This window comes from Pseudophryne corroboree, chromosome 1 (assembly GCF_028390025.1).
Source record: "Pseudophryne corroboree isolate aPseCor3 chromosome 1, aPseCor3.hap2, whole genome shotgun sequence".
Classification (NCBI taxonomy): domain Eukaryota; kingdom Metazoa; phylum Chordata; class Amphibia; order Anura; family Myobatrachidae; genus Pseudophryne; species Pseudophryne corroboree.
Window position 1 is genome coordinate 448260238 of NC_086444.1, and position 13226 is coordinate 448273463.

Here is a 13226-nt window from a genome sequence, read left to right on the forward strand (position 1 = left end):
CAGGAACCCCGGTAACGCTGCCAGCACCATACCTCAGGCCAGTATAAAGATGTAAAAGCAGCGAAATGTTTCAGGGGGCAGAGCTTCTCCTCAGAGCGGACCCAGCAGCGTTCAGCGCCATTTTCCTCCCTGCAGATCCAGCTACAGAGATGCTGACACGGAGAGCTGTCCCTCCACATGACTCCAGCTATCCTGTGCGGTACCAGGGGGTTGTAGGAGAGGGGGGGGGAGGTAGGCTGTATAATTACTGTGTAGTCTATTAAGGTACACGGTCAGCGCCCGGTAACTGCATTTATACCTAGGGAAGCGCTGTGTGTGTGCTGGCTCCAAGCTCTGTGTTTCTATGAAGGTACTTGGGGGAAACGATGTCTGACATTTTTCTGTGTGTGTGTGTATGTTTTCTCGCATAGTCATGTCCAGGGACTGTGTCTTATGCTGCAGAAGATGTTTCATCCCCAGAGGAATCCATTCCATGTACCCAGGAATGTAATGTATTGTCTCAGATTCCTATTAAAGAGCCAGAATGGCTGACTTCTATTAAGGGAATGATCTCTCAGATCTCTACTAGGGTAGCTCATACTGAGACGGAAACTCCGGTTTTAAATAATTCTATGGCTGTTTGGTCAGGTTCTGTTTCTATTCCTTCTCAATCCCCTAGCCTATTCCCAAAGAAACGTGCCCTTGCCCAGATTATGCAAGATGACACGGATACCGACTCTGACACGGCAGACTGTGATGGGGATGTGCTGAGGGGGGTGGCATCTCTGGCTAGGTGGGTGCAGCTCATGATTGAGGCCATTAGAGATGTGTTAAACATTACTGACACACCACCTGAGCAGGTTGAGGCTTACTTCACAGACAATAAGACAGCCTTGCTAACCTTTCCTGCGTCTAAAGAATTAAATGCTTTATTTGAAAAATCCTGGGAAACCCCGGAGGAAAAATTCCAGATCCCCAAGAGGGTTTTGGTTGCTTTTCCCTTCCCGGAGGATAGAAAAAGATGGGAAAACCCACCCATAGTTGACGCATCTGTCTCTGGACTGTCAAAAAAGGGCGTTTTACCTGTCCCTGGATCTACAGTGTTAAAAGAACCAGCTGATCGTAAGATTGACCCTATGCTCAAATCCATATAGACTGCTTCAGGGGTGGCGTTAAGACCTACTATTGCCTGTGCATGTATCTCAAAAGCTATAGTAAAGTGGTCAGGCACGTTACTAGAAGACTTAGATACAATGGATAGAAGCTTCTGCTCGACGTGTGTCGGAGTTGGGGGCTTTGTCTTGTAAAAGCCCCTATTTGACCTTACACGAATATAGAGCTGAGCTCCGGACTCGTCAGCAGTTCCTTCCAAAGGTTGTCGGCTTTTCATATCAACCAACCTATTGTGGTGCCAGTTGCTACAGACTCCTCAATTCCGTCAAAGTAGTTTGATGTTGTAAGGGCTCTGAAAAGATGTGATGAGGACTGCTCATCACAGAAAATCAGACTCTGTTTGTCCTGTATGATCCCAAGAAACTTGGGTGTCCTGCTTCTAAGCAGACAATCTCTCGCTGGATCAGGTTCACTATCCAGCATGCGTATTCTATGACAGGACTGCCGTGTCCAAAATCTGTTAAGGCCCACTCTACTCGTAAAGTGGGTTCTTCCTGGGCGGCTGCCCGGGGTGTCTTGGATTTACAGCTTTGCAGAGCGGCTACTTGGTCTGGGTCGAACACGTTTGCTAAGTTCTACAAGTTCCATACTTTGGCCTCTGAGGACCTAAAGTTTGGTCAATCAGTTTTGCAGGAGCCTCCGCGTTCTCCCTCCCATTCTGGGAGCTTTGGTACATCCCCATGGTACTAATGTGGACCCCAGCATCCTTTAGGATGTAAGAGAAAATAGGATTTTAATTACCTACCGGTAAATCCTTTTCTCGTAGTCCGGAGAGGATGCTGGGCGCCCGCCCAGCGCTTCGTTCTCCTGCAGTTGTTACTTGGTTCAGTACTGCTTGGTTCTTTAGTTAAGTACTGCATTATTACTTGGTTCAGTAATGTTATTCAGCTGTTGCTGAGTTTTTTCTAGCTAGTTAGGTTGGTTTGCCTTGTTTGTGTGAGCTGGTATGAGTCTCGCCACTGTGTAGAATCCTTCTCTCAAAGTTGTCGGTCTCCTCGGGCACGGTTTCTAGACGGAGTCTGGTAGGAGGGGCATAGAGGGAGGAGCCAGCCCACACTAGTAAACTCTTAAAGTGCCAGTGGCTCCTAGTGGACCCGTCTATACTCCTATGGTGCTAATGTGGACCCCAGCATCCTCTACGGACTACGAGAAAAGGTTTTACCGGTAGGTAATTAAAATCCTATTTTTTTTTAGCTGTAAGGAGACTTTACCAATATATATCTAGCTCCGGCGCCATTGGAGGGGGCAGAACTACATCAGAGTGGGACCTGAGGTGTTTTGGCGTCTTCCTTTGCTTACTGCAGCCATTCTCGGCGCACACAGTGTTTTCTGATTCCTCAGCCACGCTGGATATCTGGTACAGGGTGCAGCAAAGGGGGAGAGCCACTTGTGTACGCTATCTGGGTCCTCTTTAGGACAGGAATTGTTAGTGTTTACTGTAATATAGTGAGCTGACAGCCTCACTGGGGCTGTGCAACTCAGGTTGTGCTGGTGTCTCTCTCTCCTCTCACATACAGTGGGGCAGGCTTGCAATATAACTGTGTGTATGTTATTGTGCATACTGTGAAACATGGGTAAACACAAGCTGTGCAATGTATGTCACACCAGATTCTCTCCATTATCTACTGATTTTGTTTCCTGTGAACAATGCAGCCAATCTTCACAAATCCGTGAAGGGGCTGGGGGAGAGGGTCCAGAGCCCCACTGGTTAGGGTCTATTAAAACTATGATGTCAGATATGTCATCACAGCTCACTGCTAATGTGCAGAAGACTCTGCTTTTACAACATGCTGTTACAGATTTAGCTGCTAGGGCAGATGCACAGCCCCCTCTCATATGCAGGTCCACAGAAGCGTGGGTTACCTGCTCTGCTCGCTGATACAGGTGATGATATACAGGAGAATGGGGATGACTTGGATCCCATTAGTCGGAATCCTGATTCTGCTCAGGGTATTGAACCCCTAATTCTGGCTATATGGGACGTGTTAAAGCTCCCTCTAGAGGCCGCTGCATCACAGCAGTTTTTCTTTATTCAAAACAAGCTAAAACAATGTCCCTTTCCCTGAGTCTGCAGAGTTAGATGACCTATTCAAGCTGGCCTGGAAAACTCCAGACAAAAAATACCAAGTGTCCAAAAATTTTGTGCGCACTTTCCCACTTGCTCCTGAAGGTAGAAAATTTTGGGAGGAACCGCCTGTCCAAAAAGGTGGTGCTGCCTGCCCCGGGCTCCTTGATCATGTAGATAGAGACTACACTCAAATCTATTTACATGGCAGCAGGTGTCTCAAAGGCCGGTTATTGCGGGTTGCTGGATGACCTATGCCATTCATTCCTGGGCCACTCAAATTCAGGGGAGCCTCTCGGGGGATATGACCTTGGTCATGATGGTGACCCTCCTAAAGCACATTCAGGACACTACACGTGTCCTCTGTGATTCGCTCAAGGAGTTGGGGAACATTAATGCTAGGACTTCTGCCATGGCGGTGTCGGCGCGCAGGGCCTTATGTTTGTCAGTGGATTGCGGACGCAGAATCCAAACGTAGTGTAGAACCCTCCCCTTTTCTAGGGAATGGCTCTTTGGAGTTGAATTGGATACCTGGATTTCCAAAGTTACTGCAGGGAAATCCACGTTTCTCCCCTCTGGGGCCATCTGTCCAGTCCTTTCGGTCTCGCAGATTTCGATCTAAGGCCAGAGGTGCCTCCAATGCGGCTAGAGGCACCAGAGTTAAGTCCAAAAAACCTGCAAGCACCAGATCTCGGGAACAGACCACCAGTTCTGCCTCCGCTAAGGCCTCAGCATGACGGTGCCCACCCACACCGAAGGGATCTCAAGGTGGGAGCTCGACTGCATCACTTCAGCCATGTCTGGGAGACTTCTTGCCAGGATACCTGGGTCAGAAATCTTGATTCTCAAGGCTACAAGCTGGCGTTCGACAGTACTCTTCCCCCAACGATTTTCAAATCAAGCTTACCAGCTTTGGAGGATATGCAAGTTATGTTGCAACAGGCCATCCAAAAGTTGGTCCAGATCCATGTCACTGTTCAAGTACCAATACCGAAACCTGGCAAGGGGTTTTACTCCAACCTATTTGTGGTGCCTGAAATCAGACTGTTCAGTAAGATACATTTTGAACCTAAAATCCTTGAATCCTTATTTGTAGGTGTTCAAGTTCAAAATGGAATCCCTGCGAGCAGTGATTGCGGGCCTGGAAGAACAGGAATTCATGGTGTCCTTGGATATCAAGGACACCTACCTCCATATTCCGATTTGGCCGCTTCATCAGGCGTACCTGTGGTTTGCCCTACTGGAGGTTCACTATCCGTTCCAGGCACTACCCTTTGGCCTGTCCACAGCTCCAAGGGTATTCACGAAGATGATGGTGGAGATGATGCTCCAACTCCGGGTCCAGGGGGTCAATGTTGTCCTTTACATGGATGATCTTCTGATAAAAGCAAGATCCAGGGAGCTTTTATTGTTCCATATCGACAGCACTATCCATCTTCTGTCAGACCATGGGTGGATCCTCAACTTACAGAATTCCCAACTGGAGCCAACTCACAGGCTCCTGTTCCTGGGGATGTTGCTGAATACTGTGGCCCAGAAGGTGTTCCTACCGGAAGACAAGGCGAGAACAATTCAGGAGATCGTCCTGAATGGTACTCTGACCTGCTCGAGTGTCCATCCATCTTTGCATAAGATTGTTGGGGAAGATGGTTGCCTACTATGAGGCGATCCAATATGGCAGTTTCCATGCCAGAACTTTTCAATTGGATCTCCTGAGCAGATGGTCCGGTTCACATCTTCAGATGCACCGATTGATACAGGTGTCGCCTCAGACCAGAATTTCCCTCCTGTGGTGGTTGCAGTCCTCCTATCTTCTAAAGGGCCGGAGTTTTGAAATTCAGGATTGGATCCTCCTCACGACAGATGGGAGTCTACGTGGATGGGGAGCTGTCACCCATGGGGCGCAGTTCCAGGGCAGGTGGTCAGCCAACGAAAGCCTTCTTCCAATCAACATTCTGGAACTTCAGGCGATCTACAATGCTCTGCTTCAGGCCTCTCCTCTGCTCAAGGATCACGCAATCCAGGTGCAGTCGGACAACGCCACAGCAGTGGCGTACATCAATTGACAAGGAGGGACAAAATGCAGATCCTACATGCGAGAGGTGTCGAAGATACTCCTCTGGGCAGAAAAATGCAAGAGCAATGTCGTCAATCCTTATTCCGGGTATGGACAACTGGGAAGCGGATTTCCTGAGTCATCACGATCTCCACCAACAGGTCTTCAACCGGTGGGGCTGCCCGCAAATTGACATGATGGCTTTTTGTCTCAACAAGAAGCTTCATTGGTATTGCTCACGAACTAGGGACCCTCAGACGAGGGCAGTGGATGCACTGACGTCGCCTTGACCTTACGGGCTGGTCTATTTGTTTCCTCCGATTACGTTGCTCCCAGGGGTGCTCAAGCGCATCAGAAATCAGGGAGTCCAGGCAATTCTAATTGCCCCGGATTGGCCTCTGAGGGCGTGGTATGTGGATCTTCTGGACATGTCTGTCGAAGACCCTTGGCCTTTACCACTACAAAGAGATCTTCAACAAGGACAGTTCGTCTACCCGGACTTATGGTGACTTTGTTTGGTGGCATGGAGGTTGAGCGGAACATCCTAGCTCACAAGGCCCTTTCCAAGAAGGTTATTGCTACCATGGTTCAGGCCAGGAAACCTGTGACGTCAAAACACTATCATCCTATCTGGAGGAGATATGTCTCTTGGTGCGAGGAACGGACGTTTCCGCCTGCTGAGTTTCACTTAGGACATTTCTTACGTTTCCTGCAGGCTGGTGTGGATAAGGGCTTACGTCTGGGTTCCATTAAGGGCCAGATTTCAGCCCTCCATTTTCTTACAGAAGAAATTGTCAGTGTTGCCAGAAGTTCAGACCTTCTTGCAAGGGGTACTCCACATCCAACCTCCTTTTGTGCCGCCTACGGCACCCTGGGATCTGAATGTGGTGTTGGAATTTCTACAGTCCTCCTGGTTTGAACCTCTGATGGTAGAAGACAAGTACCTCACGTGGAAGACAGCGAGGTTACTGGCCCTGGCTTCTGCTCAACGTATCTCAGAATTGGGGGCCTTGTCGTGTAAAAGTCCCTACATGGTCTTTTACGAGGACAGAGCGGAGCTCAGGACTAGGCAGCAGTTCCTGCCAAAGGTGGTATCTGCGTTTTCACTTGAATCAGTCTATTGTGATGCTGTCCAGTTCTGGCGCTTCTGCTCCTCCGGAGGCACTGGATGCTGTGTGAGCATTAAAAATCTATATCAAGAGAATGGCTCGGATCAGAAAGACTGATTATTTGTTCGTGTTCTATGATGCGAGGAAAAAGGGTTGTCCTGCTTCAAAGGAGTCCATTGCTTGTTGGATTAGGCTTACTATTCAACAGGCCTATGTGTTGGCAGCCTTACCTAAGTCTCTGAAGTCCCACTCTACAAGATCAGTGGGTTCTTCCTGGGCGGCAGCCCATGGAGTCTCGGCCTTACAACTTTGCCGAGCTGCTACCTGGTCGGGGAAGAATACTTTTGTGAAGTTCTACAAGTTTGATACCCTGGCCAAAGAGGATACCCAGTTTGAGCAGGCGGTGCTGCAGCAGTCTCCGCAAGTTTCCGTCTGTTCTGGAAGCTTTGGGACATCCGCATCGTATTAAATTCCCCAATATCCCTTATGGATGCTAGAGAAAATAGGATTTCTCTAACGTCCTAGAGGATGCTGGGGACTCTGAAAGGACCATGGGTATAGACTGGCTCTGCAGGAGACATGGGCACTTTAAGAAAGACTTTAGGTCTGCGTGTGCACTGGCTCCTCCCTCTATGCCCCTCCTCTAGACCTCAGTTTGATACTGTGCCCAGAGGAGATGGGTGCACTTCAGGGAGCTCTCCTGAGCTTCCTGACGGAAAGTATATTTGTTAGGTTTTTTTATTTTCAGGGAGCCTGCTGGCAACAGACTCCCTGCATCGAGGGACTGAGGGGAGAGAAGCAGACCTACTTCTGTGAGTTTCAAGGCTCTGCTTCTTAGGCTACTTGACACCATTTGCTCCAGAGGGATCTGTACGCAGGTCTCACCCTCGCCATCCGTCCCAGAGCCGCTCCGCCGTCCCCCTCGCAGAGCCGGAAGATAGAAGCCGGGTGAGTATGAGAAGAAAAGAAGACTTCAGAGGCGGCAGAAGACTTCATGATCTTCACTGAGGTAACGCACAGCAGTGAAGCTGTGCGCCATTGCTCCCATACACCTCACCCACGGCAGTCACTGTAAGGGTGCAGGGCGCAGGGGGGGGGGGGGGGGGGGGGGGCGCCCTGGGCAGCATATAGACCTCTTTTTTTGCCACAAATAAGTATATATACAGCTGGGCACTGTGTATGTATGTATATATATGTATGTATGTATATATGCGCCCCGCCAAATTTTATTGTTTTAAGCGGGACAGAAGCCTGCCGCTGAGGGGGCGGGGCTTCTCCCTCAGCACTCGCCAACGCCATTTTCTCCACAGCACCGCTGAGAGTAAGCTCCCCGGACTCTCCCCTGCTTATACCACGGTAGAAAGAGGGTTTTAAAGAAGAGGGGGGCACAAAATTAGGCGCATATTGTATATATAAAACAGCGTGACAAAGCCTAATATATATCCTATATTAAACACGCTAAAAGGTTAAGAGACTCAGTACGCTATTGGAGTATGTGGTACCGTAAGGGTACGCACTCAGCGTAGCGGACGCTTAGCCGTGGACGATACGCACGTTCGCTCACGGCTTAATGCGTAGAGGCAAGCACGCTATAGGCTGCCGATTACCGTAATGATACGCTATCGGCGTAGCGGACGCTCGAGACCACGAGGAGATCACAAGCGGCGCTGATGCTCACAGAGTTAAACCTTTGTAACAATATCATAAACAATGTACTTATATTGTAAACCTTTGTGCAGTGATAAGGTGTAAATGCAACACAGTGTAACCTTGTTAGTTTAAAAGCTGTATGAGCGACTCTTACGCTCTGAGAACCCTTTAGTAATATAATAAACACTCAAATACCGGTCTAACACCTTTTTAAGGGAGAGAATGAACGTTCAATCGCAAAAGAATACACAATACAAGTTATACACTACCAAACTAACATAAAAATACCTAACCGAGTTACTACACATTAAAATACAACAAAGACACAATTACATTTAAGGGGAAAGGAGAGAGAGAATGGCTTACAACAAAATAGGAGATAAAGATGGTTGCAGAGAACTTACGCACAAGGGGAAACAATCGCATGCGCCTTCCTGGATATCCAGCTCCCGATTATCAGTGATGAGAACCGTTGAAAAGAGTAGAGAGCTGGCCCAGGTCGGCTTGTCTTTATATACACTTACACACAGTACAGTACAATGGTCCCTACATTCTTATTGTTCATTGGACACAGGAATCCGTCTCCGCATTATAACAAAAGGTCATAGGTTGGTTCATACAGGTGGGCTGTGACTATTCCAAACTGCTCAGGTGGGAGGGAAACTGGGTTTCCCGCCGCATGGGTAATAAAGTGCAAATATAGTAAATGTCCATAAACTTCTTATGTCCATAACTATACGCACGAGCGAGTAATCCGCTTCAAACCAACACCGGAATATTGCTAATTATATTCTCTTCCGATGGATACTAAACACCACTGTGTAACCCCTGTCTGACCCTTCGTATCAAACAAAGAGGAATCTCTCTGTCCCCGAACATGCTACATTAACTAAACTTTCAGATTTTATCAAAGGGACCATAATCTACAAAATACATTATATGACTAAAATATGCAATGATCGAGTCGCCCGCTAGACGCACACAAACTCTACCGTAAATGCGCATACTGTGCGCCTGCGAGTGCACGCGACCGCGAGTATACGCACGCACGGGAGGGCTCATGCACGTGCAGCGGGCACACGCATGAGGTGCATATATGGCAATGTGCAGCGTGATATTTTTCTGACTTTGACAGTCCACCCTTTGGCAGTCACCAATAACTGCCACTTCCTAAAACAGTTCAAAAAGAGAAAAATATATGTCATGTATAATACATTTCTATGATTGGGTAGGGGAGAAGAGAAGAAGGTGGGAAAATGGTATGACCTAGTGAGATAGCAGAAGCATGTGTGTATGAATCCATGTTTGGGGGGTTCATGTATCATCGTGCCGTACGTGTTTTAAATCAAGCTTCGAGGTATTGCGAAGTATACAGTTGAATTCCTTCTTATCCCGTGGTACGGGTCTGTGGATGGGCTGTCAAACTTTACCGAGCTCTTTTCGGCTTTTGGTTGCAACAAAATGGGGGAGCACATTTTAGTTGATGATACATGAATGGGGGGATATGTGAGTGCTGATATCTGTGCCTATATTCCCTATCGACTATGTGTGTCATTACCTGAAGGTTGTAGAGATGAAGATAAGAAGCAATTATGGTAAATGCAGACGTAAACTATGTGAGTTTAATGTACATTTGCCGATTGAGGTCTTGTCTGATGTCTTGTCTCGATGTACATGTTGACTGTAGTCTCTTTGAGCTTTTGCCAAAATGCGAGCAAAAGCTTTCTCAATGTCCATAGGCTTACAAAAGTGTTGGGTTATCGTAAAATTTTAAAATTGCTAGGGATATTGGCGGTCTATGGCATTGTCCATCAATTGTCTGTGTAAAAGGTTGTCAAATTCTTCTTCCAAGCGGATGTCTTTGTACCTTGGAGGAAAACAAAGGAGAAACGGGTGAAAGAAACGGACCGTGGAATCACATTTTTATCACAACATTGTCTCAATGGTTGGGTCGTAAATCAAATCAGTCGTTGTTATTACAGTATCTTCACTTCTTAAACTCATCACTCGGGCGCTACGTTTACACTTTGTTAAAACCCGAACGCATATAAATATCAGACCGACCAATATGATGACACCCAGAATACACAAAAGAAATTTCCCTACATCCATGATAATACCTTGGGTCCATTCTCCTAAACCAGAGAACCAATTTCGTGGGTTCGACCATGACACCAAACCGGTCAGCTCATTACCCACAGCGGCAAGGGTGAGATTGTGTTTCCTTCGGAACTCCCATTTTAATTGCAAAATGTCATCCATCTTTTGGTCTATGACCTCGGCTGGGTCCTCTGTGCTGTTTGTAATATACGTGCAGCACTTTATTCCATACTGAGTCGCTAGGGTAACACAATACCCGCCTGTCACAGCCGTGAGATAATTGAGAATCATCCTATGCTGAACCAGTTCTGTTTTGTAGGCTTGTAACTCTCTCCCAGTATACCTGAATGTGTCATCATACATTTCAGTGATATTGTCTAATAAATTTGCAAGCGCAGATATATATTTATAATTTATCACTTCTCTGGCGGTACGAGTGATATCTAACGCGATTAGGAATTGAATCCCGGTGGATTCATGGATCAGGTCAGAAGCCGGGTGCTCTGTTCTTTCTATCAGGTGCCGTTTAACGATGTGTTCGTAATGAGTGTGAGTATAAGGAGCTTGGGCACTGCGGTGAATATCCTTCATTTTAGTGTGGGATAAAGTCATTACCTCAGGCAGTACTTTTCCAATATAACATAACCCTTCTGAGTTTGGGGCAAGCCACTTATACGCCTTCCTCCCGCATATGAAATATGCATCATCGGGGAGAACATATGGGACGGAGTGTGACATAACCATATTACAAATTTTCCATGTGAACTCTCCTAGCCTTAATTCTTCCATCTGTTTAGTACACGTATCAGTTTGTACGATCTGTGCACAGTATCCTGGTGATACTTCTCCAACTCGCATGATTCTACTTCCTAGGGTGTACCTATACCGAAAGAATTTCCTATGGTCGACTATCTGGCGTATAAGTTCTGTGTCTATGGGCAATCTGTCGGCTCTATGCGAGAATGTCATGGTTTGATTAATCCATGACACTTCCCAATTTCCCGGCTTTCGGGGATTGGAAATGTTAAAGCACACTAAGGACCTATCCACATGATATTGGTGGAGCTTCAAACTAGGAGGACTAGAGATATTAAACCTCTTGTCCACCGGCCTCCCACCACTTAACTCAAGGACCTCCCCTATCGTTAAAGGAAATGGTACTAGTCCTGACTTACTATGGCCTTGAGGTACTTGAGAGCATACCCAACAGTCTGTCTGGTTTAACACTTTACCCACTAATGAGTGATAGTCACTCAATGGATGCCGGTCCATATGGATATTAAAACTGGACTGACATTTCTTTATGCACCCATCCTCAACTAAGTTATCACAATGCCTACAGATGCAATTTTCTTTAGCTAACAATCCTTTACAATGTTTACAAATAACATGGCTGCTAGATCGTTTTCCGGTACTCGCCTTTGCTCAGTGATTGTGTTGTTATTGGAAATTTACACCTCCGTCTCTGTCATCAGAACCTTTCTGGATCCTTTCTCAACCTCACTGGTACTCTCACCGAAACAGACTGCTCTGGTCAACATCATGGTCAACAGGAAAATCCATATCACAGTCTCTTGGGGCAAGTCCATCTTACAGGAGGAGAAAAGGAGAAATTTGTAATGGGGGGTACAGAAAAACAGTTTGAGGGGGAGAGAAACTTGTTACGATAATTAGTTCTCTAGTCTTGTTGTTCTTCTTGTTCTGCTGTCATCTCAAAGATGCTGTCTCTCAGTCTTCTAATCATTCTGGTGATACAATATTTCCTCTAGCTCAGCGCTCTTTCTGTAAGGAGAATAAATCTTGCATTACCATTTGTCCAACTAATGTGTGACATACCATCTGTAACGTTATGAGACCATGAGAAAGAAGAGAGAGAGAGAGAAAAGAAAACAACAAGAGAGAGAGAACCGTTCATATATATATATGCGTCACATAAATCAACAATAAACAACAGGAAGAAAAACATTTTTCAAACATTTTTTTCAGGAGAGAAAAAAAAAAACATTTTCAGATCTTCCGTTCACCATCAGGCTGTCACATCTACATGTCCAATGGTATCTCTGCATAGTCTCTCCCACCAGTATTTCCATACTCCACCCTTTGTATCTGGCCAGGATACATCGATGCTGGTAGGTCATACTGGGGTTTGGTAGACTTCTGAAAAGGTCAGGTAGTCAGGTGATGTTGGAGCTGTTGTGGTGAACGTCAGAGATGGGGAAAAAGAAACATTTCACAGATACTTAACAAATTTTTTTATCCCAGTCATTCCTGTGTCTTCAGGGAATGACCTCCCAATTTATTAACAATAACCTCAGGCTTACCATCAGTCCTAATGATCACCTTTCCTGACTACATATCATGGGTGTGGCCCAAAATTCTTCCTATGTGATCCCTGATTATAATTTGGTGTGTCATAACTTTGCTCATGTTCTTGTCTAGGGGGTCTGACTTTATGTGGGCTGTTACAGTTACTGGCATAATGCCCTTCTCTTTTACAAAGATAACAAGCCCTGGGCTTCCTCCAAGTGCCAGTGACCTGAGGTCTTGGTTGATTTGATGCCTCCTCAAACGCTTGGATGCTCATCACCATCAACCGCTTTCCCTGTACTTCCCTGACTCCTTGGATACCATGGTTATGTTGTTGTCTAGGGGGTTGATATACCTTCTGTAAATTTCTTGATCTACAATCTCTTGCATAATGGCCTTCCTTCTGGCAATGATAACACCTTATCACCTTGGACTTACCCACAGGGATCTGAGGCTCCTTACGTCTCTGTGTTTCCCTGTGCTTGTTGATGTTTTGCTCATGCCCAACAGCGGACTTTCTTAGTGCAGCCACCGAGATATTTCTCCAGTTTGGGTTGGTGGTCTGTACCCTTGTTCTCAACACCTCCTTTAAACTATTCATTAATAACTTAACCGCTACTTCTTTATGCTGTGCATTTATTTTGATGTCTGTGATCCCAGTGTCTCTAGCCATTACTTGCAGTGCTCGATTGAAATAATTAGAAATACTTTCCCCTTCGTTTTGTCTTATGGAGAAGATTTCTTTCCACTCGACAACGGCCGGGAAATATACTGCTAACTGTTGGTT